A 12,051-nucleotide genomic window follows, 5' to 3' on the forward strand; every position below is an offset into this window, starting at 1 on the left:
ACAGTCAACCTGAGTAATTCCAAACCTCAGAAAATTCAATGCCCTTTCATAGCAGAAATAGGATAATTTCGCCTGCGTTATCTTGGTAATTACTTCAGTTTACCATTTCTTCTTGCCTGTATTGATGCATGGACATAACCTAAAGATGAATTATGCCTCTGGTCTCAAGCATATCTTCCTGGAACGTTTTGTTGGTGACATATTTTTAAAAATTTTAAACAAATGTACAGTGTTTACATGTTCAGAAAAAATAAACATGTAGGAATGTAAATATTCTGCAAAGGAAAAAAACCTAAAAAAATAATTTCATGATTCCACTTAACTGTGTGGTAAACAATTTGTAGATGCATGCAGTGGAATTTTCGAGTGACTCACTGGGCCGGAGTTCCCAAGTACAGGCCAGCTAGAGGCCACTCCTGAACGCCTGTTCCCATGAGTAGCATTGGGAACCTTCCATCAGGGCTCCAGGGAGATCCCTTCTGAGACAGGAGAAAGCTGAAGAGAGAAGCCCTTTTCACACATGGGTGATGATGCTCTGCACTCAGGAGCCATGGATGGAAAAACTTCATCAGAAAAATGAAAGATTATTTTTAATCATTGTGACAAGTGAATATTTTTATCAGATTATCTCAGAACAGAACCATAGATTGAGCTGTTTTGTGGGGGGAAGAGCTCATTAAGGGAGACGTGGGCAAGTAGCCACAGAGGGCAGATACCTTTAGCAGTCTCTAACAAGAGGCAGAGTTAAAAATGGGGAAGAGGATGGTGGGCAGTAACGATGGCTCAAAGAGAGCCTTGCTCCTCTACCAAGTGCTGTGTGGCTTTGGGTAATCTTCTCTAATGTGATGATAATTACACTGGTCTAGCAGAACTAATTCCACAGGGCCTCAAGATAGTGATATACTCAGAGGATTTCTGTGGAAGAAGATGATTAGCAATAAGCAGGCTTAGGAACACAGAGGTGGTGCCATTTTGGGTTGTTGAAAGAGATCTGATGACACTGGCCCTGGTTCCTCCAACTCTGGTGCACTGATGTTTCCGTACAGAGAAGAGCTGCTTAGCATCCTTAGAAAAGAAGTGGGAGAGAAGTGCCTGCTTTTGCTCTGTACTGAGCAAACAGGAGAGGCCTGGTGTCTACAAGCTGTGGTTCATTAGACTGGCCTGATGCCAGCCAACCTACACAACAACTTTAGAAAGAACATGCCCAGATTGTGTGTGTCTGCTGTCTGCCTAGCTCCATAGCACCTAGCATGACAAACCATGGCTAAAGTACCTGAGTTCATCCTTTTAACACTGTGTTACACGAGTGACTGAACTGAACGGGAAAAGGGCTTGTTCTGGCATTGTCTTCTGGAAGTTTGCATTGGTAATCTCAAGGCTTATTAGGCTTTTGCCTTGGGTCAGCTCCATATGATATGAAAACTGCATTGCTGTTGCTTGGAATATAAAAAAAAGTAAATACTATGTGTGAGCTAAGAGCATGGACTTGAGGATTAGACTCAGATTTAATCCTTGGTTATGATGCTTAGTGTGTGACCTCAGGCAACTTATTAATGATCTCTGGTTCTGTTTTCCCAGCCTGTAAAATGAAGATGATAATTACAATCTTGAGGCGTTGCTGTGAGAATTAAATGAGATAGCATACATAAGCTTCGTGATGGAATGCCTGGTGTACGATGCAATAGGAGGAGATAAATATTCCTGTCATATTCCATGAAAATGGAAACCCTGAGGAGATGACCAACTTTGCCAAGGAGCTACCAGGTGGCATTATAACCATATGTTAACACAAAGACCAGTTGCTTGCTCAAGATCATTAGGTGAGCCCTCAGACTGGGATGGAACCATTGAAGGTAATATGAGGTATGAAGATACCTCTCCAACCTTCAAATTCATCTACACAGACAGTAGGAAGTGGCTTACAGAGTCATGGGTTGAGCTGAAGAAGTCTGCACCTGTACATTTCCACAAGGAGCCACAGGCCCAGGACTTCTTCTCACAGAAATGAGACACAGGGAAGATAAGAGGCCAAAGAGAGCTCTTGAAAATGGACCAGGTCCTCATGGATGACACGGAGCCCATCAGAGTCTGTGTTTTATATTTGGGCTAATTTATTTAACAAGAAATGTTCATTTTGGTGAATAAATGATTAGACAGGAATCAAATACATTCAGTAAAAGATCATTACTCACCTGGGTTTGAAACTTCAAATTATTAGCTGTTTTTCTTCTCTCTTTTTTTTTCCTATCTAAACAAGATAAGGGATTTGGTAATCTTTCTCTTAATGAATTGATCTGTTCAGCTGCTGTTTGTAAATCATTCCATTATTTCAATATCTTAGATGAAAAGCCCAGGTGGAATTTCCACAGGGCTTCGACATAAGTTATGTTGGTCAAGACATAAGTCAAACGAGGGAAAGAGCTGTGCTTTTTCACTGAGTTAGCAAATCTCCAATTGCTTGACCACTTCTTTCACTCGATGAACTAAATCTTGCAGTTGCATTAAGCACAAGCACATTTTTCCATTTCTTCCTTAATCACTGACAATCAACATCTCAAAATCTCATATATTCTATCAGCAAAGTTGAAAAATGAATTCCTTTCCTCACTTTTTATTTCAAGGTGATGTTGGAAAAATTAATGGGATATGTAATGCAATTTTAAAATGATAAATCTACATCCCTAAATACTTCTCCAATATTACTTTAGATCAGTTACTTGTGCATGGGTGGTACCCAATGCTTATTCATTCCATTGATTTTCCTCTGACATGGATGCACTGGAGTGTAGAATGCTACCCACAATGGTAGCTCATTTTACACTGTCTCGGGAAGAAAAACAGAGCTATTTAATCCAGAGACTAGAAAAGATCTAAAAGCTGATATTGATGGGATATAAGGGTTTAAGTCCTTTGAGCTTTCTGAATAGGAGGTCAAATGAATGCAAATTGTTTGATTTCTAAATAAAGTGAGATATAAGAAGTATTCCAAACGCTTAGCACAAAGTGCAGCATACTGATTGATTAGAAATGTCACACGAAAGAGACTGGGGTAACCAATCGTAAGACCTTTAAGATTTTCAAAATGGTTTGGTATACTGAAGACTCATTTATTTCATCACTGTGATATATGTGCATTTTATGTTTTAGAAACAGGATTCAGAGGAACTCTTTCTGTAACCTGGTTCCACTGGTAATCGCCTCCTCATTCAGATCACGCTTGCCTAAAAGCTATTGAGAAGCACTGCCCCAGACCCTTCACTCAGGGCATCCTCCTTCAGGCCAGTGGATGAGCTGGCTCCCGCGAGAGCTCTCTCAGGCCCCCTTTCCCTGTGATTCCCACTATTTCCACCTGAAGCTTCTCACATCCTGTGCTAAGCGCTTAAAGCAAAGGACCTTGCTATTATAATCTCAATACAAAGCAAGCATAAAGGGACTCTGTCTGTCCTCGACTTGCTTTCACCTCTCATAGCCCACGGCACAGAGCTAGGCACATGATGGGCATTATTTATCCTTGCTTGCTTCTTCCTCTATGAGCTATTTTCTCAGTAAATGCATCATGATAGGAAGCAACTCCAAGTGGACACAAAGCGTCAAGAAATGAGATCTGTAGCTTGTGGTTTAATGTTTTTTCCCTGTGAAATGTTTTCTCCAAACATTGTTCTAAGTACTTATCTCAATGTAATTGCTGGGGCTGAAGTTAGTCCTTTCTGCAGGCCGAGACCCCCCTCTGTCACCCTCCCTGGCTCTTAACTCCAAAGGGGGACGGGCTCATCTCCACTCCATCCTGCTCATGTTACCAGTGTTCTTCATAACTCTGTTTGTTTTTGTTTTAGAGTAAGCTGCAGCCAATAAGGCCCCCCACGGAATCGATACAACTATCAGTGTTCCAAGGAAAATTAAGGCTTTTCCAAATAGAATATTCATTTATTTCCATTGTTGAATATTTTGAGTTAAGATTTGCAAGGAAAAAGTCATCTACTAGCTTATACTTCAGAGATAACCAATTCTCGTGTTTAGTGTATATCATTGCTCTTTCCATTCTATAATCTGAGCATTTTTATGTTTTACAAAATTGGAAGTATGCTACATATTATACATTTTCTTCTATCACTGTCTTTCTACTACAGTGATGCTAAACCTTTAGTATGCCTAGGATTCAGCGGGAAAGGGTGTTGAGCTGCCTATTCTTAATCTTTCTGCCCAGAGACCTTAAATCCACACCTCTGGAATGATCTGCAGGAGTTTGCATTTCTCAGGGACATTGCTGGGTGATTATAATACTGTTGTTCCTCAAGATATACTTTAAGAAACGTGTCTCTATAGTATCTTGTGCATGTGTGTGTGTGTGTGAGTGTTTGAGGACTAAACGCAGAGCCTGTTCACTTAGCTACATCCTCAACACCTTTTTTAATTTTTATTTTATATTTTGAAACAGGTCCTCACTAAGTTGCTCAGAGTTGGCTTGAATTTGTGAATCTTCTGCCTCAGCCTCCCAGAGCGCTATATTATAGGTGATTAACACTATACCCAATTTATATATTTTAATGACATTTGTATCTCCTACTGCATAATTGGGTACATATTTCATAACGCACACTATTCTCTATTTTTTTCTTTTTTTATGGTACAGAAGGTTAAACCCAGAGCTTTTACACTGAGTTACATTCCAGTCCTTTGAAATTTTGACAAAGTCTCTGTAAATTGCTTTAACCAATTTATACTATTATTTTAAAGAGTATTTAATAGTATTTTAAACTATTCTCTGGACAAATCCCAAATCTGAATAGGCTTTCCCAGAGTTGACAGTGAGGTAGTTTCTTGGTGAATTGAGTTAGAAAGAATTAGTATTGAAGAAAGTTTTTACAGAAATTAAAATTACTTTTAAAAATACACATTTACTATACCAAAAATCTCAAGAAAATTTCTTTGTTCTAAATTTTCTTACTTTTCTTCACTGAGGCTCACATTTATAACTCTACATCTTTATTTATGTGCTTCTTCAGAGTTTCCCTTATGTGCACAGCATCCCTAATGTCTTTCTAGAACATTCTTTCTGTTGATGTCTCACTGACTAATGAAGTCTCCCCTCCGTTCTTCTCCAGCACCACGTGAGTCTCTTTGTGGGTAGACTTCATCTATAAAGCCTGGCAATGTAGTAATAAGTGGGTGCTTTAGCTGATGCCTGGGTAAGGTAAGGGAGGATGAGATGACAAACACAGGGGCCTTGGGACTCTGGTTGTCATGGTGGACTAACCAGCTGACCTTTTGCTAAGACAGAAGGCCACTTGTATTTAAAGTCTCCACCACAGAACTCTAGAGAATATTTCCTGCAAGGGGAACTCAACTGACTGACTAACTTACCTGCTGCCCCAAGGGCACTTCATTGCTCGTCTCTGTTGTCACAAGCCACAGGAGAAGATGTCAAGGGAAGACAGCAGGAGGCATCTGGGAGCTCAGCCAACAAATGATTATATTACTGGATTTAGCTTTAAACCTTAAAGTTAAATCTGAATGTGTATCTACCTTTTCGATGTGTAAAATATATTTATAAAGAATATATGCTGGCCGAAGAGAAGATGAGATCACACACGAGCGTGGGGATGACAATGATGGGGAGGACGACTGTAGAAAGTCTCAAAGGCCTGTGATGCACAGAAAATTCCAAAGGCAGCTCATCCGAGAGCCTCCAGTTGCCTCAACACAGTCTCAGAACGTTAGCCCTGGAAGTGGCCCTGAAAGACGTAACCTGTGTCACACGTCTTTGCAATTCCCAGGCTATGGCACCATGCACAGGCCCTGTCTGTGCAGCTGCATGGCCTCTGCCCTTGTAGGAGCACACTGGACCATCTGCTGTGATGCTGGGAACACGGCAAGGAGAGAGCCAACTGTGCCAGGCAATTTGAAGCAGTCTGCAAAATCCCAAAAGGAGATTATATATAAGAGTGTCTACAGAACCTCCCTCCAAGTAATCCAGTTAAAATGAGGCATCAGCAGAATCTGGAGACAAAGTTTTCTTAATCTAAAATGTCTGTCATCTTTTTACTACCTCTTTCTGATTCTGTTACTATACCTGGAAATAGTGGGAACTGATGCTTTGTATCCATCCATCACACATTTGACCTTTTTTGTAGCAATTCCCTGAGTTACTTTTAGACAATTACCTTTTAGCCCTAAATATGAGCTGACAGGACTGACAATGATCTGCTGCCTTTTAGACCAATTTGATATTTAAATTGTTTTGTGAGCAAAGCAGTAACAGGTATTCCTCCCCAGACCCTCTAGAGTTTTGGTGGTTTTGTTCTTTCCAAAGCTGGGCCTTTTGCAAACCCTGACAATCCTCTAACTCCCTGACGTCCTTCTAAGCAGTATCACATTTGCTTTTATTGGCTCACATCAAGTTTTGTTGCTTTCAAGTCAAAAGTCTGAAGCAAAAATATACTTGCAATTCTGAATCTGTGATAGGAAATACTTTCAAAATTCACCTTTCATGAACTCTTTAAAATTTATCTAGTGTATTTATACGCAATACGGGTTCTCAGTTTCTACCACAGGCCCATTACATTAGAGAAGATTTTAGTAGCAAGGCCAGTGAAAGCTGTTTCTTACTAACTCCCCAAGTAACCTTTCTTCTTTCTAGAAAAATAAATTTAATTTTTCAGTCTCCTAATTTCAATCTGTGACATTATGAGTCCCCTTTCCTATACTCTTACCTTCTTTTCTTTCGTCCTTCATTATCCTCTGGGAATCTGTTTGTGTTGAGGTACTATACTGAATTTTATTACGATAGTGCCTTAAGATTCATCTCTTGTTGATAAGAATTTCACAATTCTCCTTTGTTTTCCTAACACGGTGTAATAATGGACATCCTCATTGGGTAGGGCACGAAAGTATTTCAGTGATACGTCCCAGGAGTGGAAATGTTGTATTGTCGGCCAACACATACAGTTTCACTTAATTATTCTAGATTGCTGTTCCATAAATTGCACAATTTACTGTAAGGGCACGAGGCTTACAATTTCACCATAACCTTGATTCTTAGTTTTTATTTTGTGAAGCTGGCAGGTATAAGCAGGAGCTCATCATTCCAATTTGCCTTTCTCTGTTATTTATGCACTTACTTGCCATCCGAGCCTACTCAAGGTGCCTACTCACACTGTGCTTGTTTCCTTGGGGTTTCCTTTTACAGCAGACCATATTTTCTGAAAATAACCGTAGTAATATTTTCCATTCGACATTCATTTCCAGAACCTGGTCATTTGCCATCAAGACATGGAGTCCGCTTTTCCTCCCCTGAATCTGGGCAGGGCTTAGTAACTTCCTCAGTGACTAAAATGCAGTGAAAATGACAGCAGGATTTTCAGGCTGTCACAGTGATAAAAAGCGATACAGCTTATTCCAGTCTTCTCCTTCTTTCCTGCCTTGTTTTTTTCTGTGCATCTCACCCTGGAAAACCATTCGCTGTGTTTTAAAGAATCCCAGACCACACCTCATAAGCAATCAGTGTGAGCTGTGCTTAGTTCATCGGCCACGTGAGACCAAGCGAGTTTAGTTTACGGGACTGTCGTCTGCCTGCAGATGGTTTCAGTCCCTAAGCCTCAAGGCACAGATGAGGGAACAGGGATGAGTTTTCTTGATTAAGCCCTGACCACATTATAAATCCATGAACCAAATTTCATGGGCTGGTATTTGAAGCCACTGAATTTGAAGATAATCTGTTTCACTGTCAGGATAACTAGACTCTCTGGGGTTTTTTCTTGTTGATTTTTAGAAATTCATTATCTGTTAATCAGTAGTGAATTTTATAGCTTTAATCTCAATATGCCCATTTTACCTATATGCTCTTCAAGTAGAAATTTTTATTTTTAACTTATCAAAATATCAAATACTAGCCAAGCAATACTATGCATGCTTTTTTCTTCTGTACTGAATGGAGGTACTGACCTTATAGATATTTATCCATTCAATGAAAGGATCTGAAGCTCAAAGGACATGGATATATGCTAATTGCTAAAAACTGTTTATTGGAGCATAATAAATAATTTCTCTTTTGTAGCACATTTTTTGAGTCTGATTTAAGAAATACTTTTTCACTTCTTGGGCTTTCTATATCTACTTTGGTGTCAAGATTATAGTAACCTAAAGTAATTAATCGGGCATAATTATCTTATTTTTAGAACGTGTGTAACAGTGTTCAAAGTTTGGTAAATTTCATCAGTAAAAATTATTTGGGTGAATGAGGGTTGCAGGATTGGAGAGACAATTATTATTTCAATTTTTCAAATTGTGTTAGTTTGTTCAACTCTACTTTTTTACAATCAAACTTAGTATTTTATATTTTTCTTGAAAAAAATTCACTTACAATCTAGGTTGTGAAATTTGTTAGAGGACAGCATTTGTCATAATATACTTGTAAGAATCAAATCTTTCTTTCATTTAAATCTATTTTTCATTTCATTTTATTTGAGGTTTTGCTTTGTACATTTTTGTAAGAATACTACTGTTTTCAAAGAATCAAGATGTGTTTTTCTTTTTTTCTTCTCTCTCTCTCTCTCTCTCTCTCTCTCTCTCTCTCTCTCTCTCTCTTCTTTCTTCCCTTTATCTATTTTAGTGCTGGGGATTGAACCCATTGAACCCATACATTGTCTTTGTATACACTTGACAAGCATTTTACTGCTCAGCTACACTCTAAGCCCTTTTTCTAAAAATTTGTTATTTTAAGAGAAGCTGATCTTGAATTTAGGATCCTCCTCTCTCAGCTTCCCAAGTAGCTGGGATTATAGGCCTGACTACCACAGTCAGCCATAATTTAAATTTTTATTAGTTCTCCAATTTTATTGATTTCCATAATTATGTTTCTTTATGCTTACTCAGATGCTTGTTCTCTAGCTTTTTGTAGTGGAACAAGGAGTTAATTTTCCTTTCTTTTTGGTTTATAATAAATGTATTCAAATTTATATTTGGCTTTTTAAGTACTGCTGATATATAGTGCCTTCATTTACAAAAGCCTATTTTACCACTCCCTTGTTATAGATTCCCTTTTTTGGCACATCAAAATAACTTTTATTGTGACAATTAAAGTTACTTTGACCAGGAGTATTATTTTACAAACAACCATTTATATTATCACATTGTCCAGTTTATTGTTTCTCTAATAATTCTTAAATAAAGAGAACTTTTAGAAAATTAAATGTAACTTTATAATTTATATTATACTTACACACAATTGCTATTTAATGCCTTAACTAAAATATAATGGACACTTTTTTCTAAAACATTTTGTGCTTAAACTTTCTTCGACTTTTTATGTGACTCTGTCTGTGTATGTGGTATATTTAAAAAAATAGACTTCAGAATTTATGTTAACAGCAAAATTAAGCAGAAGATACAGAGATTTTCCACATACTTCCTTCCCCATATAAACATGGCCTTCTCTACTATCAATATCCCCCCATGGTGGTATATTTGCTATAATTAATGAGGCTGTATCAACACATCATTGTCATCAAGAGCCCATAGGATACTCTGTCTGGTGTGCATTTTGTGGTTTTTGTATGAAATGAATGAATTCATATTTTACCCCCAAACTTCTCTGTATTCCATCTATTCATCCTTCTTTCCCTCCCAATAAAACTATTAAACTTTTTACTGTCTAATAGTTTTGCCTTCTCCAGAATGTTGTCAAGTGAATGTATATAGTGTTAAGTAATTTGGAATAGTTTTTTTCACTTATTGATACATATTTGAATTTTGGCAAATCTAGATCTTTGCCTCTGTACATAAACTCTGGACTCAGTTTTTTTTTTTAATACCTATAAAATAACCTAGTGGGTTGTTCTGAATCTATGGAATGAAGAAGAATTGGCATCTTTAAAATACTGAGTCTTCCTATCTGTTTCGTGGGGTATAAATGTGGATGCTACTATGTCTTCAATTTTCAATTTCACTTGTTTATTGCTGGTAAATGGAGAAGAGATTAACTTTCATTTGTTGTCCATGTATTCTAGAACATTGCTATAATCACTTATCAGTCTCTGGACTTTGTTTATTTGTGTTTGTATGTTTTTAAGATAACTATGTCATCTACAACCAAAGACAGTTTTACTGTATCATCCAAATCTGTATACTTTTTATTTCCTTTTCCCATTTCATTGCATTGGCCAGATCTTCAAGCATAACGTTGAAAAGGAATAGTAAGAGGAAATATGCTTCCCAATCTTCATGGGGAAGTTTCCAATATCTTACCATTAAAGATGATATTAGCTGTAGGTTTTTTTGTATGCATTCTACCAAATTAAGAGAGCTTTACTTCCAATTTCAGAATTAGAATTCAGAACAATTTGTTTCCAACCTTTGCTTCTTTCCAATGTCAAGTTTCTCAGTTTGATTCCAAGTTTACTGAGACTTTTTATTATAATAGCTTTAATTTTATCAAATGTTTTTTCTGCATTTACATGATATGATCATATAAATTTTCTCCTTTAGTGTACTGATGTATGCATTGCATTTACTGATTTTTTAAAGTGATAAACCAATCTTTCACACCCATAATGAATCCCACTTGGTGGTGGTGTTCAATTCATTTTAAATGTTGTTGGAGTTAATTTGCGAGGATTTTGTTGAGGATTTTTGCATCTATGTTCATGAGAGGTATTGGCTTGCAATTTTCTTCCTTGTAATGTCTTCATCTGGTATTAGGGTAATGTTGGCCTCCCTGAAAAACTTAGAAAGAAATCCCTCTGCTTTTATCTTCTAGAAAAGATTGAAAATAATTTGCATATATTTTTCCCTAGGTATTTGATAGAATTCATCAGCAAACACATGTGGACCTGGTTCTTTCTGTCTCTGAAGGTTATTATTTGTTGGTTCAGTTTCTCTAGTAGATATAGGTCTATTTGAACTATTACTTTTTAGCAGGAAGGCTGGCTAGTTGATTTTTTGGTTGGTTCCCCAAGTCCCAGCATAGCTGATTCTTGGGAGACACTGACTTTTCCTGGAACCTGTGAGGCTTGCTCAGTTACTACTTCTTTTGTGAGTTTTGGCAGAATGTGCCAAAGCACATTCCAAGCAAGTGATCAATATCATATAGGCTGTTAAATTTGTGCTCATAAAGTCATTGACAATATTCCTTTACTATCTTTCTGTTTTCCATGTAATCTGTAGGGATGCACCCCTTTCATTCCTGATATTAATAATTTGTGTCATTTTTATTCTTCAGCTGCCTAGCTAGAAGCTTATAAATTCTACTGAAAAGAACCAACTTTTGGTTTTATTGATTTTTCTCCATTGATTTCCTACTTTCAATTTTATTTGTTTTGGTTCTAATTATTTCTTTTCTTTTGCTTACTTTGAGTTTTATTTGCTTTTCTTTTTCTATTTCCTAATGTAGACACTTAGATGATTGATGTCTGATTTTAGGTTTTTCTTCTTCCTTTTTTATTTTGTGCCAGGGATTGAACTCATGACCTCATGCTTGCCAGGCAGGTGCTTGTGCTGCGGAGCTAAATCCCCAACCCAAATTTTCTTATTTTAATACATGCATTCAATACTATAAATTTCCTTCAGTAACGCTTTTGTTGAATCCAATGAATTTTGATAAGTTTATTTTAATTTAAAATATTTTAACATTTCTCTTGAATTGTATTACTTAGAAGTTTGTTATTTAAGCTCCAGTATCTGTTTTAATATTTAGATCTTTGATCCATTTTGACTTTAGTTTAGTAGATTCCGATAGACATGTGCTTAGTTTTAGTCTCTGGCATGCAGAGTGCCAGTTTTTCCAGCATCATATATTAAAGAGGCTATCTTTGTTCCAGTAAATCTACTGGAAAAAAGTAGGTAGATATCTTGAAGACATAGATATAGACAAAGAGTTCATGAAAAAAAAAACCCCAGATTGCACAGGAAATACTTCAAAGAATCAACATTAGGGATGTCATCTTTTTAAAAACCTTTTGCACATCAAAAGAAATCACCAACAGAGTAAAAGACAACACACAGAGTGGCAAAAAGATTTATCCAATTACCCCTCACACAAAAGACTTTTGTATAGAT

The sequence above is a fragment of the Cavia porcellus genome, unplaced genomic scaffold (assembly GCF_034190915.1).
Source record: "Cavia porcellus strain 051 isolate PalLab524CR breed Dunkin Hartley unplaced genomic scaffold, mCavPor4.1 scaffold_2, whole genome shotgun sequence".
NCBI classification, from domain to species: Eukaryota; Metazoa; Chordata; class Mammalia; order Rodentia; family Caviidae; genus Cavia; species Cavia porcellus.